At 43.0% G+C, this 19,642-nt stretch overlaps 20 non-coding genes across 20 annotated transcripts; all 20 read right to left on the bottom strand.

The window, feature by feature from the left end:
- Nucleotides 1-4,159: 4,159 nt before the first annotated feature.
- On the bottom strand, nucleotides 4,160-4,231 carry trnat-cgu. Its single transcript has one exon. It is a non-coding gene; the product is annotated as a tRNA-Thr (tRNA).
- A 437-nt stretch (nucleotides 4,232-4,668) lies between these two features.
- Nucleotides 4,669-4,740, bottom strand: trnaa-ugc. Its single transcript has one exon. It is a non-coding gene; the product is annotated as a tRNA-Ala (tRNA).
- A 213-nt stretch (nucleotides 4,741-4,953) lies between these two features.
- trnaf-aaa lies at nucleotides 4,954-5,026 on the bottom strand. Its single transcript has one exon. It is a non-coding gene; the product is annotated as a tRNA-Phe (tRNA).
- Nucleotides 5,027-6,452: 1,426 nt separating this feature from the next.
- Nucleotides 6,453-6,525, bottom strand: trnaf-gaa. Its single transcript has one exon. It is a non-coding gene; the product is annotated as a tRNA-Phe (tRNA).
- An 82-nt stretch (nucleotides 6,526-6,607) lies between these two features.
- Nucleotides 6,608-6,681, bottom strand: trnai-aau. The gene has a single exon. It is a non-coding gene; the product is annotated as a tRNA-Ile (tRNA).
- Nucleotides 6,682-7,560: 879 nt separating this feature from the next.
- trnaf-gaa lies at nucleotides 7,561-7,633 on the bottom strand. The gene has a single exon. It is a non-coding gene; the product is annotated as a tRNA-Phe (tRNA).
- An 82-nt stretch (nucleotides 7,634-7,715) lies between these two features.
- trnai-aau lies at nucleotides 7,716-7,789 on the bottom strand. The gene has a single exon. It is a non-coding gene; the product is annotated as a tRNA-Ile (tRNA).
- A 445-nt stretch (nucleotides 7,790-8,234) lies between these two features.
- trnaf-gaa lies at nucleotides 8,235-8,307 on the bottom strand. Its single transcript has one exon. It is a non-coding gene; the product is annotated as a tRNA-Phe (tRNA).
- A 520-nt stretch (nucleotides 8,308-8,827) lies between these two features.
- Nucleotides 8,828-8,900, bottom strand: trnaf-gaa. Its single transcript has one exon. It is a non-coding gene; the product is annotated as a tRNA-Phe (tRNA).
- An 82-nt stretch (nucleotides 8,901-8,982) lies between these two features.
- Nucleotides 8,983-9,056, bottom strand: trnai-aau. Its single transcript has one exon. It is a non-coding gene; the product is annotated as a tRNA-Ile (tRNA).
- A 1,032-nt stretch (nucleotides 9,057-10,088) lies between these two features.
- trnaf-gaa lies at nucleotides 10,089-10,161 on the bottom strand. The gene has a single exon. It is a non-coding gene; the product is annotated as a tRNA-Phe (tRNA).
- Nucleotides 10,162-10,243: 82 nt separating this feature from the next.
- On the bottom strand, nucleotides 10,244-10,317 carry trnai-aau. The gene has a single exon. It is a non-coding gene; the product is annotated as a tRNA-Ile (tRNA).
- Nucleotides 10,318-11,766: 1,449 nt separating this feature from the next.
- trnaf-gaa lies at nucleotides 11,767-11,839 on the bottom strand. Its single transcript has one exon. It is a non-coding gene; the product is annotated as a tRNA-Phe (tRNA).
- An 82-nt stretch (nucleotides 11,840-11,921) lies between these two features.
- trnai-aau lies at nucleotides 11,922-11,995 on the bottom strand. The gene has a single exon. It is a non-coding gene; the product is annotated as a tRNA-Ile (tRNA).
- A 445-nt stretch (nucleotides 11,996-12,440) lies between these two features.
- Nucleotides 12,441-12,513, bottom strand: trnaf-gaa. Its single transcript has one exon. It is a non-coding gene; the product is annotated as a tRNA-Phe (tRNA).
- A 514-nt stretch (nucleotides 12,514-13,027) lies between these two features.
- Nucleotides 13,028-13,100, bottom strand: trnaf-gaa. Its single transcript has one exon. It is a non-coding gene; the product is annotated as a tRNA-Phe (tRNA).
- Nucleotides 13,101-13,701: 601 nt separating this feature from the next.
- trnaf-gaa lies at nucleotides 13,702-13,774 on the bottom strand. Its single transcript has one exon. It is a non-coding gene; the product is annotated as a tRNA-Phe (tRNA).
- An 82-nt stretch (nucleotides 13,775-13,856) lies between these two features.
- Nucleotides 13,857-13,930, bottom strand: trnai-aau. The gene has a single exon. It is a non-coding gene; the product is annotated as a tRNA-Ile (tRNA).
- A 2,021-nt stretch (nucleotides 13,931-15,951) lies between these two features.
- On the bottom strand, nucleotides 15,952-16,023 carry trnat-cgu. Its single transcript has one exon. It is a non-coding gene; the product is annotated as a tRNA-Thr (tRNA).
- A 472-nt stretch (nucleotides 16,024-16,495) lies between these two features.
- trnaa-ugc lies at nucleotides 16,496-16,567 on the bottom strand. The gene has a single exon. It is a non-coding gene; the product is annotated as a tRNA-Ala (tRNA).
- Nucleotides 16,568-19,642: the final 3,075 nt, after the last annotated feature.

Below are 19,642 nucleotides of genomic sequence, written 5' to 3'. Positions count from 1 at the left end.
TCAAGCTGTATACTGGACCCTATTCCAACTAAACTACTGAAAGAGCTGCTTCCTGTGCTTGGCCCTCCTATGTTGAACATAATAAACGGCTCTCTATCCACTGGATGTGTACCAAACTCACTAAAAGTGGCAGTAATAAAGCCTCTCTTGAAAAAGCCAAACCTTGACCCAGAAAATATAAAAAACTATCGGCCTATATCGAATCTTCCATTCCTCTCAAAGATTTTAGAGAAGGCTGTTGCGCAGCAACTCACTGCCTTCCTGAAGACAAACAATGTATACGAAATGCTTCAGTCTGGTTTTAGACCCCATCATAGCACTGAGACGGCACTTGTGAAGGTGGTAAATGACATTTTGATGGCATCGGACCGAGGCTCTGCATCTGTCCTCGTGCTCCTAGACCTTAGTGCTGCTTTTGATACCATCGATCACCACATTCTTTTGGAGAGATTGGAAACCCAAATTGGTCTACACGGACATGTTCTGGCCTGGTTTAGGTCTTATCTGTCGGAAAGATATCAGTTTGTCTCTGTGAATGGTTTGTCCTCTGACAAATCAACTGTACATTTCGGTGTTCCTCAAGGTTCTGTTTTAGGACCACTATTGTTTTCACTATATATTTTACCTATTGGGGATGTTATTCGAAAACACAATGTAAACTTTCACTGCTATGCGGATGACACACAGCTGTACATTTCAATGAAACATGGTGAAGCCCCAAAATTGCCCTCGCTAGAAGCATGTGTTTCAGACATAAGGAAGTGGATGGCTGCAAACTTTCTACTATTAAACTCGGACAAAACAGAGATGCTTGTTCTAGGTCCCAAGAAACAAAGAGATCTTCTGTTGAATCTGACAATTAATCTTAATGGTTGTACAGTCGTCTCAAATAAAACTGTGAAGGACCTCGGCGTTACTCTGGACCCTGATCTCTCTTTTGAAGAACATATCAAGACCATTTCGAGGACAGCTTTTTCCATCTACGTAACATTGCAAAAATCAGAAACTTTCTGTCCAAAAATGATGCAGAAAAATTAATCCATGCTTTTGTCACTTCTAGGTTAGACTACTGCAATGCTCTATTTTCCGGCTACCCGGATAAAGCACTAAATAAACTTCAGTTAGTGCTAAATACGGCTGCTAGAATCCTGACTAGAACCAAAAAATTTGATCATATTACTCCAGTGCTAGCCTCTCTACACTGGCTTCCTGTCAAAGCAAGGGCTGATTTCAAGGTTTTACTGCTAACCTACAAAGCATTACATGGGCTTGCTCCTACCTACCTCTCTGATTTGGTCCTGCCGTACATACCTACACGTACGCTACGGTCACAAGACGCAGGCCTCCTAATTGTCCCTAGAATTTCTAAGCAAACAGCTGGAGGCAGGGCTTTCTCCTATAGAGCTCCATTTTTATGGAACGGTCTGCCTACCCATGTCAGAGACGCAAACTCGGTCTCAACTTTAAGTCTTTACTGAAGACTCATCTCTTCAGTGGGTCATATGATTGAGTGTAGTCTGGCCCAGGAGTGGGAAGGTGAACGGAAAGGCTCTGGAGCAACGAACCACCCTTGCTGTCTCTGCCTGGCCGGTTCCCCTTTTTCCACTGGGATTCTCTGCCTCTAACCCTGTTACGGGGCTGAGTCACTGGCTTGCTGGGGCTCTCTCGTGCCGTCCCTGGGGGGGTGCGTCACCTGGGTGGGTTGATTCACTGTTGTGGTCGGCCTGTCTGGGTTCCCCCCCCCCTTGGGTTGTACCGTGTCGGAGATCTTTGTGGGCTATACTCGGCCTTGTCTCAGGATGGTAAGTTGGTGGTTGAAGATTTCCCTCTAGTGGTGTGGGGGCTGTGCTTTGGCATAGTGGGTGGGGTTATATCCTTCCTGTTTGGCCCTGTCCGGGGGTGTCCTCGGATGGGGCCACAGTGTCTCCTGACCCCTCCTGTCTCAGCCTCCAGTATTTATGCTGCAGTAGTTTATGTGTCGGGGGCTAGGGTCAGTTTGTTTATCTGGAGTACTTCTCCTGTCCTATTCGGTGTCCTGTGTAAATCTAAGTGTGCGTTCTCTAATTCTCTCCTTCTCTCTTTCTTTCTCTCTCTCGGAGGACCTGAGCCCTAGGACCATGCCCCAGGACTACCTGACATGATGACTCCTTGCTGTCCCCAGTCCACCTGGCCATGCTGCTGCTCCAGTTTCAACTGGCCTGGGCCCTAGGACCATGTCCCAGGACTACCTGACATGAGGACTCCTTGCTGTCCCCAGTCCACCTGGCCATGCTCCTGCTCCAGTTTCAACTGTTCTGCCTTACTATTATTCAACCATGCTGGTCATTTATGAACATTTGAACATCTTGGCCACGTTCTGTTATAATCTCCACCCGGCACAGCCAGAAGAGGACTGGCCACCCCACATATGCTCTCTCTAATTCTCTCTTTATTTCTCTCTCTCGGAGGACCTGAGCCCTAGGACCGTGCCCCAGGACTACCTGACATGATGGCTCCTTGCTGTCCCGAGTCCACCTGACTGTGCTGCTGCTCCAGTTTCAACTGTTCTGCCTTATTATTATTTGACCATGCTGGTCATTTATGAACATTTGAACATCTTGGTCATGTTCTGTTATAATCTCTACCCGGCACAGCCAGAAGAGGACTGGCCACCCCACATAGCCCGGTTCCTCTCTAGGTTTCTTCCTAGGTTTTGGCCTTTCTAGGGAGTTTTTCCTAGCCACCGTGCTTTTACACCTGCATTGTTTGCTGTTTGGGGTTTTAGGCTGGGTTTCTGTACAGCACTTTGAGATATCAGCTGATGTACGAAGGGCTATATAAATAAATTTGATTTGATTTACACAGGGTTGAATGCACTATGTCTATCAAACTGCAGGCAGGGTATGGATATACACTTTTAGGGTGATTTTAACCACTTCCGGTTGGTCCAGGAAGCTTAGAATCAACACAGGTAGACCTCATACTGGCCTGATGGACTGTCATAGACGACAGGTTCATAAGGCATTCATAACCCACATAGGGTTCAGGTTGAATTTAAGGGTGCAGGCAATGTATTCCTATGGGGAGAGAAGTCAATGCAAACTCTTTGATGTAAACACCTTCTTTTAACTGGTATGGGTTAATGCCACACGGTCAAGGTTAGGCTTGCACGGATCGGGAGGACCTCAGGTACGTTCCTGAGGTCGATTTGTGCTTCTCACCTTAACGGTTCTCTCACTGTCACCCAAAAGCAAATGACATTGAGGCCCAGCCTTCATTTTGGGCCTACTTTTCTAATGGTCGCTGTGCTTAGACCGAGCGAGCTACGGTCAAGCGGGGCATCTTGTTGAACTCGGCACGGCCTAGAGAATATGTAAATGCCATTGTAGGCTTTGTGTGTCTTTAAGCACCGCACTTTGTCACTCCATCCTTGCTGTGTGTGTTTCTGTGTGTGTGTGTGTGTGTGAGAGAGAGCTTTTCTTTGACATCTGTTGGGAGAAATGACTGACTTACAGTTTATGGGGGTTGCTTAATCACACATATGAAGTTTTGAAAAGATCTGACCTTTTTAACCCTTGGAAACTGCCACTGTGACACCATTTAAGGCACTTCCGGTTGGCACAGGAAGCTATAAATAAACTCATATCCTGATTGGGGTATGCCTTTACAGAATTCTGAGTCTAAGTCTTTACGTTAAGAACTGAGTTATTTACGGAGGGTTTAGTGAGTGTTTGTTATTTCAGAAAATCATAGAAAATCACAGAAATCTCGCAGAGCTCCGCAGCACACTTTAAAAAGATTCGTAAGAACACCCTGCAACTGGATCTGTAACCGTTGAAAAAAAACACCTATCCATGAACATCACCAATCTGTCGTTGTACGATTTCTCTTAAATGACGATAGATAAATGGCTGTTTCTTTTTTTATTGACACCGGAGGCTCCTTGACTTTGACGTGAAGTGGAAAAATAATTTCTCTATTTTTATTTTGGACCTTTAATCCCAGATAAATGGCCATAACTCAAAAACAGTTGAGGCCTAGACGCCATCTTGTTCAGGGAAAACTGGCTCTACTTCCCCTTAATATAACAGTTGTATTCAAATATTGATACAACATGATTCTTCTACAAAGTCCTCCAATTAATGTAAATTTCCAATGGAATTTGAAGCATTTTCTATAAAGGCACGGATGGGATTTGAACCCATGGTCTTCGGTTTACGAGACCGACGCCTTACCACTTGGCCACCATGCCACCCTATACTGCAAAATATATATATATATATATATCAACATTCTGGAAAGTAGTAGTTGTGCAAATGTGAATTTGGCACACAAACTCAGTGGAGAAAGGACCTCATACACTCTGAGCTTCCATCCCATTTAATTTGCAGATGAAACGCAATATCAATACACTGTACTTTATATATACACCACTCCATTGAAACTACAATGAAATGATAGCAGCAATTCTTAAAACAGGTACGGACAGGGATCGAAAACATGAACTTCAGTTTTTGAAAATGATGCCATAAAAGTTGGCAACCATGCCACTTCTGTTCTATAAATGTACTAACAGGGATTGAACGCATGTTCTTCAGATTAAAATACCAAATTATTTAGCACATCTCTGTTTCCTGCTTAGAATTTCAACATGTTGGAAAGTAGAAGTTGGGTCTTTGCAAAAAAACATGGAGAAGCTGGGGATTGAACCCAGGACCTCATACATGCAAAGCATGCGCTCTACCACTGAGCTACACCCCCTTTTCTGTGAAAGTAAAAATTGTTTCTTATTTTTGTCTTACGACAACCTACTGTCATGTAGACAAGCAACTTTACTGTAACACTGATGTCAAAATGTCAGATGAAAAAGCAAGACATTACTTACTTTCAGAGGAGCACACACCATTGAGGCCCACAAACAAAGCTGTGGAAAGTTTCCTTGAAGCCAGAGCATGAAGAAAGAACAAATACAGATGCCGAAACCCGGGATCGAAACAGGGACCTTAAGATCTTTAGTCTAACGCTCTCCCAACTGAGCTATTCCGGCAATTCACTCAAATGCTTTGCACGCTTGAGGTAGTGGGATCGATGCCCACATTCTCCAAAAGCACATTGTTTTATGGAACCAAGAAAACTCCAGTTCACACTTCATGCAGCCTTGTCTTACGACAACCTACTGTCATGTAAACAATGACAAGAAACTGTCATGTAACAATGACAAGAAACTCTCATGTAACACTGATGTCACAATGTCAGATGAAAAAGAAAGACATTACTTACTTTCAGAGAGCAGCGTATCACACACTCTAACCAACTGAGCTAACTGGCCGCTGGCTACAGAGCACAATTGTTGAGATGCACCGAGCCTCTGCAAGTGCTGGAGCGCAAACTAACAAGTCCACCAACAGCATAGCCTGACAAGACTGGACACTCTTGGTTGCTCCTTGTGGCAATTCCAAACAGCTGGGGAATTTGATCAATTGGTATTGTGTTTGCTTTGCATGCTATAGGTAGTGGGATCGATGCCCGCATTCCCCAAAAACACATTTTTTTGTGGATCCAAGAAAGCTGTAGTTCACACTTCATGCTGCCTTGTCTTACGACAACCTACTGTCATGTAGCAATGACAAGCAACTTTAATGTAACATTGATGTCAAAATGTCAGATGAAAAAGCAAGAAATTACTTAATTTCAGAGGAGCAGCGTAGCACACACCATTGAGGCCCACAAACAAAGCTGTGGAAAGTTTCCTTGAAGCCAGAGCATAAAGAAAGATCAAATACAGATGCCGAAACCCGGGACCTTTAGATCTTCAGTCTAACGCTCTCCCAACTGAGCTATTCCGGCAATTCACTCAACATAATTCTGTGGCACCCTTGACAATTCACATGCATGTGACTCATAATTTTGACACTCAAAATGTACATAATAGCCAGTATGTGGATCAAACCCATGACCTTGCTGTTATTAGCACCACACTCTAACCAACTGAGCTAACCAGACATTTGCTATTTTGCTCAATTGTTGAAATGCACCGAGCCTCTGCAAGTGCTGGCACGTCAACAAACAAGTCCACCAACAGCATAGCCTGACAAGACTGGACCCTCTTGGTTGCTTCTTGCGGAAATTCCAAACGGCTGGGGAATTAGCTCAAATGCTTTGCACGCGTGAGGTAGTGGGATCGATGCCCACATTCTCCAAAAGCACATTGTTTTATGGATCCAAGAAAACTCCAGTTCACACTTCATGCAGCCTTGTCTTACGACAACCTACTGTCATGTAAACAATGACAAGAAACTATCATGTAACAATGACAAGCAACTTTAATGTAACACTGATGTCAAAATGTCAGATGAAAAAGCAAGACATTACTTACTTTCAGAGGAGCAGCGTAGCACACACCATTGAGGACCACAAACAAAGCTGTGGAAAGTTTCCTTGAAGCCAGAGCATAAAGAAAGAACAAATACAGATGCCGAAACCCGGGATCGAACCAGGGACCTTTAGATCTTCAGTCTAACGCTCTCCCAACTGAGCTATTCTGGCAATTAACTCACCATAATTCTGTGGCACCCTTGACAATTCACATGCATGTGACTCATCATTTTGACACTCAAAATGTACTTGATAGCCAGTATGGGGATCGAACCCATGACCTGGGCGTTATTAGCACCACACTCTAACCAACTGAGCTAACCGGCCATTTGCTATTTTACTAAATTGTTGAAATGCACCGAGCCTCTGCAAGTGCTGGCACTTCAACAAACAAGTCCAACAACAGCATAGCCTGACAAGACTGGACCCTCTTGGTTGCTTCTTGCGGAAATTCCAAACGGCTGGGGAATTAGCTCAAATGCTTTGCACGCGTGAGGTAGTGGGATCGATGCCCACATTCTCCAAAAGCACATTGTTTTATGGATCCAAGAAAACTCCAGTTCACACTTCATGCAGCCTTGTCTTACGACAACCTACGTCATGTAAACAATGACAAGAAACTGTCATGTAACAATGACAAGAAACTCTCATGTAACACTGATGTCACAATGTCAGATGAAAAAGAAAGACATTACTTACTTTCAGAGAGCAGCGTATCACACACTCTAACCAACTGAGCTAACCGGCCGCTGGCTACAGAACACAATTGTTGAAATGCACCGAGCCTCTGCAGGTGCTGGAGCGCAAACTAACAAGTCCACCAACAGCATAGCCTGACAAGACTGGACACGTTTGGTTGCTCCTTGTGGCAATTCCAAACAGCTGGGGAATTTGATCAATTGGTATTGTGTTTGCTTAGCATGCTATAGGTAGTGGGATCGATGCCCGCATTCCCCAAAAACACATTTTTTTTGTGGATCCAAGAAAGCTGCAGTTCACACTTCATGCAGCCTTGTCTTACGACAACCTACTGTCATGTAGCAATGACAAGCAACTTTAATGTAACACTGATGTCAAAATGTCAGATGAAAAAGCAAGACATTACTTACTTTCAGAGGAGCAGCGTAGCACACACCATTGAGGCCCACAAACAAAGCTGTGGAAAGTTTCCTTGAAGCAAGAGCATAAAGAAAGAACAAATACAGATGCCGAAACCCGGGATCGAACTAGGGACCTTTAGATCTTCAGTCTAACGCTCTCCCAACTGAGCTATTCCGGCAATTCACTCAACATAATTCTGTGGCACCCTTGACAATTCACATGCATGTGACTCATAATTTTGACACTCAAAATGTACATAATAGCCGGTATGGGGATCGAACCCATGACCTTGGCGTTATTAGCACCACACTCTAACCAACTGAGCTAACCGGCCATTTGCTATTTTGCTCAATTGTTGAAATGCACCGAGCCTCTGCAAGTGCTGGCACGTCAACAAACAAGTCCACCAACAGCATAGCCTGACAAGACTGGACCCTCTTGGTTGCTTCTTGCGGAAATTCCAAATGGCTGGGGAATTAGCTCAAATGCTTTGCACGCGTGAGGTAGTGGGATCGATGCCCACATTCTCCAAAAGCACATTGTTTTATGGATCCAAGAAAGCTGCAGTTCACACTTCATGCAGCCTTGTCTTACGACAACCTACTGTCATGTAGCAATGACAAGCAACTTTAATGTAACACTGATGTCCAAATGTCAGATGAAATAGCAAGACATTACTTACTTTCAGAGGAGCAGCGTAGCACACACCATTGAGGACCACAAACAAAGCTGTGGAAAGTTTCCTTGAAGCCAGAGCATAAAGAAAGAACAAATACAGATGCCGAAAGCCGGGATCGAACCAGGGACCTTTAGATCTTCAGTCTAACGCTCTCCCAACCGAGCTATTCTGGCAATTCACTCAACATAATTCTGTGGCACCCTTGACAATTCACATGCATGTGACTCATAATTTTGACACTCAAAATGTACATGATAGCCAGTATGGGGATCTGGCACGTCAACAAACAAGTCCACCAAAAGCATAGCCTGACAAGACTGGTCCCTCTTGGTTGCTTCTTGCGGAAATTCCAAACGGCTGGGGAATTAGCTCAAATGCTTTGCACGCGTGAGGTAGTGGGATCGATGCCCACATTCTCCAAAAGCACATTGTTTTATGGATCCAAGAAAACTCCAGTTCACACTTCATGCAGCTTTGTCTTACGACAACCTACTGTCATGTAAACAATGACAAGAAACTATCATGTAACAATGACAAGCAACTTTAATGTAACACTGATGTCAAAATGTCAGATGAAAAAGCAAGACATTACTTACTTTCAGAGGAGCAGCGTAGCACACACCATTGAGGACCATAAACAAAGCTGTGGAAAGTTTCCTTGAAGCCAGAGCATAAAGAAAGAACGAATACAGATGCCGAAACCCAGGATTGAACCAGGGACCTTTAGATCTTCAGTCTAAGGCTCTCACAACTGAGCTATTCTGGCAACTAACTCAACATAATTCTGTGGCACCCTTGACAATTCACATGCATGTGACTCATAATTTTGAAACTCAGAATGTACTTGATAGCCAGTATGGGGATCGAACCCATGACCTTGGAATTATTAGCACCACACTCTAACCAACTGCGCTAACCAGCCATTTGCTATTTTGCTCAATTGTTGAAATGCACCGAGCCTCTGCAAGTGCTGGCATGTCAACAAACAAGTCCACCAACAGCATAGCCTGACAAGACTGGTCCCTCTTGGTTGCTTCTTGTGGAAATTCCAAACGGCTGGGGAATTAGCTCAAATGCTTTGCACGCGTACGGTAGTGGGATCGATGCCCGCATTCCCCAAAAACACATTTTTTTGTGGATCCAAGAAAGCTGCAGTTCACACTTCATGCAGCCTTGTCTTACGACAACCTACTGTCATGTAGCAATGACAAGCAACTTTAATGTAACACTGATGTCCAAATGTCAGATGAAATAGCAAGACATTACTTACTTTCAGAGGAGCAGCGTAGCACACACCATTGAGGACCACAAACAAAGCTGTGGAAAGTTTCCTTGAAGCCAGAGCATAAAGAAAGAACAAATACAGATGCCGAAAGCCGGGATAGAACCAGGGACCGTTAAATCTTCAGTCTTACGCTCTCCCAACCGAGCTATTCTGGCAATTCACTCAACATAATTCTGTGGCACCCTTGACAATTCACATGCATGTGACTCATAATTTTGACACTCAAAATGTACATGATAGCCAGTATGGGGATCTGGCACGTCAACAAACAAGTCCACCAAAAGCATAGCCTGACAAGACTGGTCCCTCTTGGTTGCTTCTTGCGGAAATTCCAAACGGCTGGGGAATTAGCTCAAATGCTTTGCACGCGTGAGGTAGTGGGATCGATGCCCACATTCTCCAAAAGCACATTGTTTTATGGATCCAAGAAAACTCCAGTTCACACTTCATGCAGCTATGTCTTACGACAACCTACTGTCATGTAAACAATGACAAGAAACTATCATGTAACAATGACAAGCAACTTTAATGTAACACTGATGTCAAAATGTCAGATGAAAAAGCAAGACATTACTTACTTTCAGAGGAGCAGCGTAGCACACACCATTGAGGCCCACAAACAAAGCTGTGGAAAGTTTCCTTGAAGCCAGAGCATAAAGAAAGAACAAATACCAAAACCCTGGATCAAACCAGGGACCTTTAGATCTTCAGTCTAAAGCTCTCCCAACTGAGCTATTCTGGCAAATAACTCAACATAATTCTGTGGCACCCTTGACAATTCACATGCATGTGACTCATAATTTTGACACTCAAAATGTACATAATAGCCAGTATGGGGATCGAACCGATGACCTTGGCATTATTAGCACCACACTCTAACCAACTGAGCTAACCGGCCATATACTAATTTACTCAATTGTTGAAATGCACCGAGCCTCTGCAAGTACTGGCACGTCAACAAACAAGTCCACCAACAGCATAGCCTGACAAGACTGGACCCTCTTGGTTGCTTCTTGCGGAAATTCCAAACGGCTGGGGAATTAGCTCAAATGCTTTGCACGTGTGAGGTAGTGGGATCGATGCCCACATTCTCCAAAAGCACAATGTTATATGGATCCAAGAAAACTCCAGTTCACACTTCATGCAGCCTTGTCTTACGACAACCTACTGTCATGTAAACAATGACAAGAAACTCTAACAATGTAACACTGATGTCACAATGTCAGATGAAAAAGAAAGACATTACTTACTTTCAGAGAGCAGCGTATCACACACTCTAACCAACTGAGCTAACCGGCCGCTGGCTACAGAGCACAATTGTTGAGATGCACCGAGCCTCTGCAAGTGCTGGAGCGCAAACTAACGAGTCCACCAACAGCATAGCCTGACAAGAATGGACACTCTTGGTTGCTCCTTGTGGCAATTCCAAACAGCTGGGGAATTTGATCAATTGGTATTGTGTTTGCTTAGCATGCTATAGGTAGTGGGATCGATGCCCGCATTCCCCAAAAACACATTTTTTTGTGGATCCAAGAAAGCTGCAGTTCACACTTCATGCAGCCTTGTCTGACGACAACATACTGTCATGTAGCAATGACAAGCAACTTTAATGTAACACTGATGTCAAAATGTCAGATGAAAAAGCAAGACATTACTTACTTTCAGAGGAGCAGCATAGCACACACCATTGAGGCCCACAAACAAAGCTGTGGAAAGTTTCCTTGAAGCCAGAGCATAAAGAAAGAACAGTTACAAATGCTAAAACCCAGCATCAAACCAGGGACCTTTAGATCTTCAGTCTAGCGCTCTCCCAACTGAGCTATTTTGGAAAATCACTCAACTTCTTCTGTGGCACCCTTGACAATTCACATGCATGTGACTCACAATTTTGACACTCAAAATGTACATGATAGCCAGTATGGGGATCTGGCACGTCAACAAACAAGTCCACCAAAAGCATAGCCTGACAAGACTGGTCCCTCTTGGTTGCTTCCTGCGGAAATTCCAAACGGCTGGGGAATTAGCTCAAATGCTTTGCACGCGTGAGGTAGTGGGATCGATGCCCACATTCTCCAAAAGCACATTGTTTTATGGATCCAAGAAAACTCCAGTTCACACTTCATGCAGCTTTGTCTTACGACAACCTACTGTCATGTAAACAATGACAAGAAACTATCATGTAACAATGACAAGCAACTTTAATGTAACACTGATGTCAAAATGTCAGATGAAAAAGCAAGACATTACTTACTTTCAGAGGAGCAGCGTAGCACACACCATTGAGGACCATAAACAAAGCTGTGGAAAGTTTCCTTGAAGCCAGAGCATAAAAAAGAACAAATACAGATGCCGAAACCCAGGATTGAACCAGGGACCTTTAGATCTTCAGTCTAAGGCTCTCCCAACTGAGCTATTCTGGCAACTAACTCAACATAATTCTGTGGCACCCTTGACAATTCACATGCATGTGACTCATAATTTTGAAACTCAGAATGTACTTGATAGCCAGTATGGGGATCGAACCCATGACCTTGGAATTATTAGCACCACACTCTAACCAACTGCGCTAACCAGCCATTTGCTATTTTGCTCAATTGTTGAAATGCACCGAGCCTCTGCAAGTGCTGGCACGTCAACAAACAAGTCCACCAACAGCATAGCCTGACAAGACTGGTCCCTCTTGGTTGCTTCTTGTGGAAATTCCAAACGGCTGGGGAATTAGCTCAAATGCTTTGCACGCGTACGGTAGTGGGATCGATGCCCGCATTCCCCAAAAACACATTTTTTTGTGGATCCAAGAAAGCTGCAGTTCACACTTCATGCAGCCTTGTCTTACGACAACCTACTGTCATGTAGCAATGACAAGCAACTTTAATGTAACACTGATGTCCAAATGTCAGATGAAATAGCAAGACATTACTTACTTTCAGAGGAGCAGCGTAGCACACACCATTGAGGACCACAAACAAAGCTGTGGAAAGTTTCCTTGAAGCCAGAGCATAAAGAAAGAACAAATACAGATGCCGAAAGCCGGGATCGAACCAGGGACCTTTAGATCTTCAGTCTAACGCTCTCCCAACCGAGCTATTCTGGCAATTCACTCAACATAATTCTGTGGCACCCTTGACAATTCACATGCATGTGACTCATAATTTTGACACTCAAAATGTACATGATAGCCAGTATGGGGATCTGGCACGTCAACAAACAAGTCCACCAAAAGCATAGCCTGACAAGACTGGTCCCTCTTGGTTGCTTCTTGCGGAAATTCCAAACGGCTGGGGAATTAGCTCAAATGCTTTGCACGCGTGAGGTAGTGGGATCGATGCCCACATTCTCCAAAAGCACATTGTTTTATGGATCCAAGAAAACTCCAGTTCACACTTCATGCAGCTTTGTCTTACGACAACCTACTGTCATGTAAACAATGACAAGAAACTATCATGTAACAATGACAAGCAACTTTAATGTAACACTGATGTCAAAATGTCAGATGAAAAAGCAAGACATTACTTACTTTCAGAGGAGCAGCGTAGCACACACCATTGAGGCCCACAAACAAAGCTGTGGAAAGTTTCCTTGAAGCCAGAGCATAAAGAAAGAACAAATACCAAAACCCGGGATCGAACCAGGGACCTTTAGATCTTCAGTCTAAAGCTCTCCCAACTGAGCTATTCTGGCAAATAACTCAACATAATTCTGTGGCACCCTTGACAATTCACATGCATGTGACTCATAATTTTGACACTCAAAATGTACATAATAGCCAGTATGGGGATCGAACCGATGACCTTGGCATTATTAGCACCACACTCTAACCAACTGCGCTAACCGGCCATTTGCTAATTTACTCAATTGTTGAAATGCACCAAGCCTCTGCAAGTGCTGGCACTTCAACAAACAAGTCCAACAACAGCATAGCCTGACAAGACTGGACCCTCTTGGTTGCTTCTTGCGGAAATTCCAAACGGCTGGGGAATTAGCTCAAATGCTTTGCACGCGTGAGGTAGTGGGATTGATGCCCACGTTCTCCAAAAGCACATTGTTTTATGGATGCAAGAAAACTCCAGTTCACACTTCATGCAGCCTTGTCTTACGACAACCTACTGTCATGTAGCAATGACAAGCAACTTTAATGTAACACTGATGTCAAAATGTCAGATGAAATAGCAAGACATTACTTACTTTCAGAGGAGCAGCGTAGCACACACCATTGAGGCCCACAAACAAAGCTATGGAAAGTTTCCTTGAAGCCAGAGCATAAAGAAAGAAAAAATACAGATGCCGAAATCCGGGATCGAACCAGGGACCTTTAGATCTTCAGTCTAACGCTCTCCCAACTTAGCTATTCCGGCAATTCACTTAACACAATTCTGTGGCACCCTTGACAATTCACATGCATGTGACTCATAATTTTGACACTCAAAATGTACATAATAGCCAGTAAGGGGCTCGAACCCATGACCTTGGCGTTATTAGCACCACACTCTAACCAACTGAGCTAAACGGCCATTTGCTATTTTGCTCAATTGTTGAAATGCACCGAGCCTCTGCAGGTGCTGGAGCGCAAACTAACATGTAATGTATTCCTATGGGGAGAGAAGTCAATGCAAACTCTTTGAAGTAAACACCTTCTTTTAACTATTAAGGGTTAATGCCACACGGTCAATGTTAGGCTTGCACAGATCGGAAGGACTTTAGGAACATACCTGAGGTCGAATTGTGCTTCTCACCCTAACGGTTCTCTCACTGTCACCCAAAAGCAAATGACGTTGTGGGGCAGGCTTCATTTTGGGCCTACTTTTCTAATGGTCGCTGCGCTTAGACCGAGCGAGCTACGGTCAAGCGGGATATCTCGTTGAACTCGGCACGGCCTAGAGATTATGTTTATGCCGTTGCCTGCTCTCTGTGTCTTTGAGCACCGCACTTTTTAACTCCATCCTTGCTGTGTGTGTTTCTGTGTGTGTGTGTGTGAGAGAGATCTTTTCTTTGACATCTGTTGGGAGAAATGACTGATTTACAGTTCCTGAGGGTTACCTAGTCACACATATGAAGTTTAGGAAGGATGTGACTTTTTTAACCCTTCAAAACAGACAGTGTGACCCAATTAAAGGCACTTCCGGTTGGCACAGGAAGCTATAAGTAAACACATGTCTTGATTCACATAGCCACTTACAGAATCCTGAGTTTTAAGTCTTTAAGTTAAGAATGGACTGATCTACGATCTACAAAGGGTTGAATGTAGTCATTTTCACCTTTGAAGGTTATGTACATCAAAACACCTTTTGGGTCAATTTAACCACTTCCGGTTGCTCCAGGAAGCTTAGAATCGACACAGGTAGACCTCATAGTGGTCTGATGGACTGTCATAGACGACAGGTTCATAAGGCATTCATAACCCACATAGGGTTCAGGTTGAATTTAGAGGTGCAGGCAATGTATTCCTATGGGGAGAGAAGTCAATGCAAACTGTTTGATGTAAACACCTTCTTTTAACTGGTATGGGTTAATGCCACACGGTCAAGGTTAGGCTTGCACGGATCGGGAGGACCTCAGGTACGTTCCTGAGGTCGATTTGTGCTTCTCACCTTAACGGTTCTCTCACTGTCACCCAAAAGCAAATGACATTGAGGGCCAGCCTTCATTTTGGGCCTACTTTTCTAATGGTCGCTGTGCTTAGACCGAGCGAGCTACGGTCAAGCGGGGCATCTTGTTGAACTCGGCACGGCCTAGAGAATATGTAAATGCCATTGTAGGCTTTGTGTGTCTTTAAGCACCGCACTTTGTCACTCCATCCTTGCTGTGTGTGTTTCTGTGTGTGTGTGCTTTTCTTTGACATCTGTTGGGAGAAATGACTGACTTACAGTTTATGGGGGTTGCTTAATCACACATATGAAGTTTTGAAAAGATCTGACCTTTTTAACCCTTGGAAACTGCCACTGTGACACCATTTAAGGCACTTCCGGTTGGCACAGGAAGCTATAAATAAACTCATATCCTGATTGGGGTATGCCTTTACAGAATTCTGAGTTTTAAGTCTTTACGTTAAGAACTGAGTTATTTACGGAGGGTTTAGTGAGTGTGTGTTATTTCAGAAAATCATAGAAAATCACAGAAATCTCGCAGAGCTCCGCAGCTCACTTTAAAAAGATCCGTAAGAACACCCTGCAACTGGATCTGTAACCGTTGAAAAAAAAACACCTATCCATGAACATTACCAATCTGTCGTTGTACGATTTCTCTTAAATGACGATAGATAAATGGCTGGTTCTTTTTTTATTGACACCGGAGGCTCCTTGACTTTGACGTGAAGTGGAAAAATAATTTCTCTATTTTCATTTTGGACCTTTAATCCCAGATAAATGGCCATAACTCAAAAACAGTTGAGGCCTAGACGCCATCTTGTTCGGGGCCAACTGGCTCTACTTCCCCTTAATATAATAGTTGTGTTCAAATATTGATACAACATGATTCTTCTACAAAGTCCTCCAATTAATGTAAATTTCCATGGAATTTGAAGCATTTTCTATAAAGGCACGGATGGGATTTGAACCCATGGTCTTCGGTTTACGAGACAGACGCCTTACCAATTGGCCACCATGCCACCTTATACTGCAATATATATATATATATATATATATATATATATATATATATCAACATTCTGGAAAGTAGTAGTTGTGCAAATGTGAATTTGGCACACAAACTCAGTGGAGAAAGGACCTCATACATATATAGCATGCACTCCCCTCTGAGCTTCCATCCCATTTAATTTGCAGATAAAACGCAATATCAATACACTGTACTTTATATATACACCACTCCATTGAAACTACAATGAAATGATAGCAGAATTCTTAAAACAGGTACGGACAGGGATCGAAAACATGAACTTCAGTTTTTGAAAATGATGCCATAAAAGTTGGCAACCATGCCACTTCTGTTCTATAAATGTACTAACAGGGATTGAACGCATGTTCTTCAGATTAAAAGACCAAATTATTTAGCACATCTCTGTTTCCTGCTTAGAATTTCAACATTCTGGAAAGTAGAAGTTGGGTCTTTGCAAAAAAACATGGAGAAGCTGGGGATTGAACCCAGGACCTCATACATGCAAAGCATGCGCTCTACCACTGAGCTACACCCCCTTTCTGGGAAAGAAAAAATTGTTTCTTATTTTCTTAAATTTCTCCATTATTATTGCAGGTAAGCCAGTTAAGAACAAGTTCTCATACACAACTGCGACCTGGCCAAGGTAAAGCAAAGCAGTGCAATTCATTTGCAGTCTGGACGTGGAGGGGTGAACATCTCCTGCTCTGACTGCAGCTGGAAGGGACTGCTGCGAGAGGACTAGGCCGCCTGTGATTGCCTTGATAAGGCGGAGCTTTACCTAGTATAGACTTACAGATGACCTGGAGCCAGTGGTTCTGGCGACGAGTTACACATGGAACAAACTAGCTCACAGTCAATAACAAAATAGAAGGGATTTTAAAAAAGGCAATAAATATGCCATAGTACTGAAGTAGTCACAATTTAGCAAATGAACACTGGAGTGATAGATGAGCAGATGATGATGTGCAAGTAGAAATACTGGTGTGCAAAAGTGCAGAAAGTAAATAAAAACAATATGGCGATGAGGTAGGTAGATTGGGTGGGCTATTTACAGATGGGCATCTCCTGCTCTGACTGCAGCTGGAAGGGACTGCTGCGCAAGGACTAGGCCGCCTGTGATTGCCTTGATAAGGTGGAGCTTTACCTAGTATAGACTTACAGATGACCTGGAGCCAGTGGTTCTGGCGACGAATATGTAGCGAGGGCCAGCCGACTAGAGCATCCAGGTCGCAGTGGCCATATCAAGACAATTGACCTTTTCTTTACACTGTTGTGATGAAAGTACATTTCCATAATATCAGCTATCTACCATAAACGTCGAACAGGGATTGAACCCATGTGCTTCAGTTAACAAAAACAGATGGCTTTGCGCATCTATTTCATTCTTAGAATGTCAACATTGTGCAAAGTGGGAGTTGTGCAAAAGCTAATTTAACAAGTGAATACTCTCAAAAGACAAGTTGGGGAATACTGTAGGTAAGAGAATAGTATTGGACAAAAAAGTATTGGACAAAAATGAATGGGAAGTCATTGGCATCGGACAAACCATATACACATTGTCCAATACCACCCAATTCGGCGTTGATTCATGCAAAGTGTATTGCAAATGCCATATGGCATTTGCCAGTTGTAACACTTTAAAAATCCAAAAGGTGGCGAATCCGCTCCACCTTGGTTTTTCATATTGGAAATGTAACCCAAGTCAACGTCCAATAGCAACATTTTGAAAAAATGATTTTTTTTGTCAAAAACTTATCACCCCTTAAAAAAGTGCTTTCTGGACCGTTTTTCGAAATTCTTTCAATTTTTTTGTCAATTACACATGTGTAAGAACTGTATGAATATACTTTTGTCCAATTTTATTATCATATATATATTTTTTTTTACATGCGCATAAGTAATATGTTTTGTCCATTTTCAATATGATTTCATAGGAAGTCAAAAGTCAAAAGTCAAAAATGTCAACATTTTGTAAAAAACTTCACACACCCTTAATAAAGTGCTTTCTGGACCGTTTTTTCGAAATTCTTTCAAATTCTGTGTCAATTACACACGTATAAGAACTGTATCAACATACTTTAGTTGTATTATCATTTTTTTTTAAAATGTTTAACTTGTGCATAAGGAATATGATTTGTCCATTTACAATATGATTTCATCGGAAGTAAAAAGTCAAAGTCAAAAGTCACTTTTTTGGGGGCCAAATGCCATAAGAAATTTAACATGCTCGAAAATCCTGCAAAATGCTAAATTGACTGGCCTGATGAACTCGGGATGGCCGGGCAGTGATAGTTGTTCCTTTCCATCACTCGTTGTGTTGATTTCATCATGTCCATTTGTTTATGTTTTCTCACTTTTGCAAAGTCACTGTGCATTTGCAATGTGGTTCAATGGGCATGTACCATCACGATTTTGTCATGCTATAAAAATCCTGCAGGAATGCGAAATTGACTGGCCTGATGAACACAGGATGGCCTGGCAGAGATAGTTGTTCCTTTCCATCACTCGTTGTGTTGATTTCATCATGTCCATTTTGTGATGTTTTTTCACTATAGAATCATATTGCAAATGCACGTGCAACTAGTAACCCAAATATAAAAATATGGTTGTAAATGCATTTACCAGGACTCCTATTGTCCATGCCCGCTATGGGAGTACCCTACTACGGCCCTCTATCTATGGGGGCCGTCCTGAGTGCTTTATGGACTGTTTAAAATATTCTGATGGATATGCATTGTTGTGCAACTGGTGATTGAAAATAGGCACCTGGTAACCCAAAAATAAAAATATGGTTGTAAATGCATTTACCGGTCATTCTGATATTAATGCCCGCTATGGGAACACAGGATGGCCGGGCAGTGATAGTTGTTCCGTTCCATCACTCGTTGTGTTGATTTCATCATGTCCATTTGGTGATGTTTTTTCACTATACAATCATATTGCAAGTGCACGTGCATTTGCAATATGGTTCAATGGGCATTTACCATATGAAATTTGACATGCTCAAAAATGCAAAATTGACTGGCCTGATGAACACAGGATGGCCGAGCAGTGAGAGTTGTACCTTTCCATCACTCGTTGTGTTGATTTCATCATGTCCATTTGTTTATGTTTTCTCACTTTTGCAAAGTCACTGTGCATTTGCAATATGGTTCAATGGGCAGGTACCATCACAAATTTGTCATGCTATAAAAATCCTGCAGGAATGTGAAATTGACTGGCCCGATGAACTCGGGATGGCTGGGCAGTGATTCTGGTTCATCTCAATGGCTCGTTAGGGTTGATTTCAGAATGTCACTTTTGGTGATGGTACCTCACTGTTTAAACATATTGCAAATGGACAAGAGTCACCAGCAAGTCACCGTCCATCAGTCAATTACTCACAAGGCAGGCAATACCCTCGACCTCATCTTTACTAGATGCTGTTCTTCCACTAACCTCATTGCAACTCCCCTCCAAGTCTCCGACCACTACCTTGTATCCTTTTCCCTCTCGCTCTCATCCAACACTTCCCACACTGCCCCTACTCGGATGGTATCACGCCGTCCTAACCTTCGCTCTCTCTCCCCCGCTACTCTCTCCTCTTCCATCCTATCATCTCTTCCCTCTGC

This window comes from Oncorhynchus gorbuscha, linkage group LG01 (assembly GCF_021184085.1).
Source record: "Oncorhynchus gorbuscha isolate QuinsamMale2020 ecotype Even-year linkage group LG01, OgorEven_v1.0, whole genome shotgun sequence".
Lineage (NCBI taxonomy): Eukaryota > Metazoa > Chordata > Actinopteri > Salmoniformes > Salmonidae > Oncorhynchus > Oncorhynchus gorbuscha.
Note: the sequence above shows the minus strand (reverse complement) of the source record. Positions and strands in the feature narration are given on the sequence as shown.